We start from the raw sequence: 5,042 nt of genomic DNA, 5'->3' as shown, positions 1-5,042 counted from the left end.
AGGGTTCAGGGTTTAAGGCCGGGGGGGGGGGGGGGGGGTACTGGGATTGGGCCAACGACCTCATTCAGCCTTCCAATGATGCTCGCTGAAACATCTCATCAATGTTGTCCATTTTAAATTAGGCCAAAGTATTGTTAGCTGTCATTATTATATAATAATTATATTATATTAATTATATATAATTATATATAATTATATATAATTATGCGTCCATTATAACCTGGTCAAAAACAAGTAAGTATCAAATGTATTAGAAAATATCAAATTGAACATGAAGGTAGCCTAATACATTATGCTTTACACACATATCACCAGAAGGTGGTGCTGCTGCTCCATCAGCAGTTGATTCTAACAAACGGAGGTAGTTGGGCTCCACTTTGTAGTCTTTGATTTCACTTCACTTCATTCCAGATCGCACAAAGTACCACACATCAAACCGACAACAAATCTGCACACACATTGTCACCTTTCAAGTTTCATTTAAATGTCCATTCAACCATAAATTACAGCTGAGATGTAAATGTATATCTTCAGGATCAGGTCACTAAGAAACAATAAAAGTTCCAGATTAAAAAACATCAAAAAGCCACGGGTGCATCAAGAAGTGATTGCAATAAAAGCTTTAAAGGGACAGTCCTCCCCAAAATCAAAAATATACATTTTTCATCTTACCTGTAGTGCTAGTTATTAATCTAGAATGTTTTGATGTGTTATACTTCTGGAACAATAAAATGGGACTTTATGGTATCCGGCATGTGGGGCAGTCCTTGTTGTGAGCAGTTTCGTTGGAACTTTAGTTGAAAGAATAGTTCCATGCAACTACTCGCGATAAAGTGTGTGGATTATCTTCAGTAACCTGGTCATGATATCTGGAAAGAGACCTTGCTGAGTTTTTCTTTTTCTTTTGGCGCTTTGAGCACCACAAGCCGAATGCTATATAGTCCCATTATATTGGAGAGAAGGCCGACATCTCTAATGGATATCCCCCAAAACTAGGCAACTCACACCAGAACTATCTAGATTGATAAATAGCACTATAGGTAGGAGGGAAAAATATGTATTTTTGACTTTGGAGTGAACTGTCTTTATTTAAAGTTTGAATTCAACAAAGTGCACAATGTCCTGAGTAAAAATAATAAAAAACATCTATAATGATAATAAAACTGATGTGAGGTTTGGTGACTTTTTATGTGTGTGTTTATATGCTAATTGAGATGTGTATGAGGGCTGTTATACATATCAATAGTTCCTGCAGTTTTGCAAAATAAGATTAATACAGATGCCTTTTTCTAACATTTCTATATGCTATACAGAAGTAAATAATCAGCAGACTGCGAATATACAGTACTGTTCATGGTCACCACCCAAACACACTGAGGGAGTGAACATCACAGAACAGGCAGGACTGGGGTCGTAGCAAGGCCTTTAGAAACACTGAGGTAGTGGAAAAAACTCATATATGGATGTCATTTCATACTTTGATAGCAGCAATCACCTAAAACCATCAATAGATGGTCTGTTTTGGTGTAAATCAGATAATTATCCTTATTCTTAAAACAAAGCAGGGTCTTAGATGTTACAGTCCTTCTTGTTAAAGTGAATAGCAGGTGGAGCATTATGGCCCCTAGTGTTACATCCTTGTTTTCAGTCCTGTTGGAGATAGGACTGAGTTCTGTGTGTTTAATCTGCTACACTCCAGTTTGTTACTGTAATAACTGTCTTTCATTTGCATATTGAGGACAGACAAAGATGACATGATGCACAGTCTCCATTTGATTGCAGATATCACAGTTTGGATGCTCAACGGTGAGATGTGCCCAGATAAAAACAAGTACACTGAAGTATACTAAGTACACTTAGTATACTCCTATTTTAGATGTACTAACAATGTACTTAGTATACTAATTATATATCATTATTGGTACAAACGATATACTGAAATATACATGTGTACCTGACTGTACTATTTTGAGATACCATTAAGATACATTTAGATTATCTTAAGTACATCATTTTAATGCTGTTCTTTTTACTCAAAGTATATTTTAATCCACTTTTCAGATACATTTATAGTTTATATGAAATATATTTATAATGCAATCAAAATGTTTCTTTTAAGTTCACCTATAATAAAATTGAAATACACTTAGTTACACAAAGTGTTTTTTTTTTAATGTTGATAAGTATACAAATCTGCACTTATATATACATATACTTATACTTACATATACTTTAAGTGCATTTTAATGGTGTCTCAAAATAGTGCATTCAAGTACACCTGATTTTGTTTTAGTGTATTTTTTGTAGCACTAATGATATATAATTAAAGTACATTGTTAGTACATCAAACATAGCACACGTATAGTACATTAATCATGAGTATACTGCGGATGCTTAAATTAGGTCTAATTCAGTGTACTTTCTTAAAACTGGGGTAAAGATTAATTTAGTTAAGCATGTTCCAGTCTAACTTTACTAATTCAACACTCTTCTTCCTTGCATTCCCACTCCACTTCTTGCTGACAGAAATAACTTCTGTTAAGAGAATAAACGTATCTGGACAGGTGGTTTCCCAGGTTTATTGATAACAATAACAGCTTCTTTTGACACTACTTGAAGCTTGCCTTCCTCCCAGGCCTCATGATACAGCTCCAATAACCTCGCCAAAGCCAATTCACTTAAATTGGATATCATTATACGAAACATAATCTTTTCCAGGGGGGAAAACATTTTACGTCTCAACTCATGAACAGCAAAAGGCACATCTAGAGTCTAGAGTCAGAGTTTATTTTCTCAGACATTATAGGATGTACTGTATATCTAATATTTGCTGCCTTCTTACGTTGTTCGGGTAAATTATCTGAACGATGGACTATAACAAATGTCTTGGCTAACATTATTGCTTTCTCCATATTCTCAAAAGTAAGTTCTGCCTCTTTTTATAACGCCGGAAGATTCATTTCCTGTCTGATTGACCTCATCATGTTCTTGCTCGTCTCATCATTCCCCATACTTTATCTAATGGTGTTGTTCTCCAGATACTTGAGCAGAATCCTCTCCAACATTACCGTTTTTTTACTCTTTGGATTGTTTTCCTTAATTATGCTTGAGTCTTTCATAATCTAATAAATTCTGTAGCAAATTACTTCTTTTTAACACTAAAAAGACTGTCTCCCATTTGTTTGGCATACCACTTTTATTAAAGCTGTAGTATTTCCTCTATTTCATCCCGGCTATATGTCCTGATATGTCAATCCAACCACACTCTGAATCACAACAATTGTTATTATGTTATTATTCACTACTGGAGATGCTCACAAGCCATTTTTTGAGGGGCAAATCCAAGTCAAGTCTCTATGGTTGAAATGAATGTTATCATCTGCTGCTTGCCAGGTCTGCTTGGAGCACAGCCCAGCTAGGCTATATGCAGGCTGTATCTTTATCAATGCTTTATCTATTAGCAGAGAATCCGCATTGATCAGTTGTTTGGTACATGATCGCTTTAAAGAGGCTTTTACTATGCTTTATGAAAAATAACAAAACTTTTATTTTGCCCCTAAAAACGGATATAGACATATTGTTACTCGGGGTAACAGGAAAATATTGCTTACATTATTAGGCATGCTATAATAACCCTAACCTATTATTTAATAACAGTTAGAGCACAATCTTATTTTATAATTACATTGGGTCTCCAACTAGTGACAGCACATAATCTATTTTAATTTAACATATCCCTCTAGCTTTTCAAACCAAGAGATGGAGTCATTTGTTGAGGGGCAAGTCCGAGTTAACTTACCCATTATCTTTAAACAAAAAATCCATTTAACTCCATTAGTTCCTCTATAGCTTGCCCATTGGAGCCTGAAGTCCTTCCTCCCCATAATGTATTGTGAGCATTGAAATTACCACACCATATTACTTATTTCCTTGTTCAAGCTAATAATCTTTCTTTTATTCAACCAAATCTCAACAACTACTGCTTATAAATCATATTGTGATTAATATATACCCGACCATGAGATATTCACTGTTAGCATATCCTCCTCTCTGACCACCATCTCTATCTTGTCTTGTCAAAATGTGGTTTCAGCCAGGTCTATTGGATTCAAATAATGTCTGTTTAATCATTTAACTGTTATATTGCTGATAGATTCTCGGCCATTGGTAATACGGCTTATCAAACTCCTTTGAGAAAAAACATGATAGCCTACTAATCACTGCACTGAGATAAGCCATCATTGGAAGTAAACCTCTCATGTTACATTTCTACAGTCAAATCCTATCCAAGTAGGCCTGCCTATCTGCTGCATCAACCAAGCCTTGACCTTCTATGTCTGTTGCATGTTGTATTTACGACATAATAATATATTCATTTAATTTAATTTAATTGAACATTTCCTGGAACTCAAATTCTGCTCATGCCTCAGACCTAATGTAGGGAAATCTCTTCTAGAATCAATGTTTGAGGTAGATTAATGCAGATCATCTTCATCTTTAGCATATGACATTTTCTTCACTTTATGTCTTTAAGAAAGTAATTTCTGTTGCTTTGTTTGTACTTCACGACCTTGACCATCGGCAATATATGCTCCCCCAAAACAATTACAACATTTAAACATAGCATCTGCTGCACACCCACTCACCTGCTTATGTCACCCAGTACATTCACCAAATGCCCTATCCTTTGACATTTATATTATGATTACTTTCCACTCTTCACTCTCATTTCCTTGCTTTAGCTTTTTTTAATTCATATGTGGTTCATAATCTTACTTCAGTCAATTATGTTTGTTCTTCTTCCGATTCACTTGCTACAGATCCATCATTTGTTACCGCTCCGGAACTCAAATACACAATTCACCGTCCACCTGCCTCATGCAATTCGCAGCCATTTCCATTATTTTAAACATATCAGTGAGTTGTTCCATTTGTTCTGTAGAAGTATTTCTTGTCCAGATGTTCGCTGCTGATGCATTGTAGTGAGGCGCACAATCGTTACGTCACTGTCCGGGGTTTCCTAGTGAAGTGAACCCTACGGC

This window comes from Pholis gunnellus (genome assembly GCF_910591455.1).
Source record: "Pholis gunnellus genome assembly, chromosome: 18".
NCBI lineage: Eukaryota > Metazoa > Chordata > Actinopteri > Perciformes > Pholidae > Pholis > Pholis gunnellus.
This window is presented reverse-complemented; position numbering follows the sequence as displayed.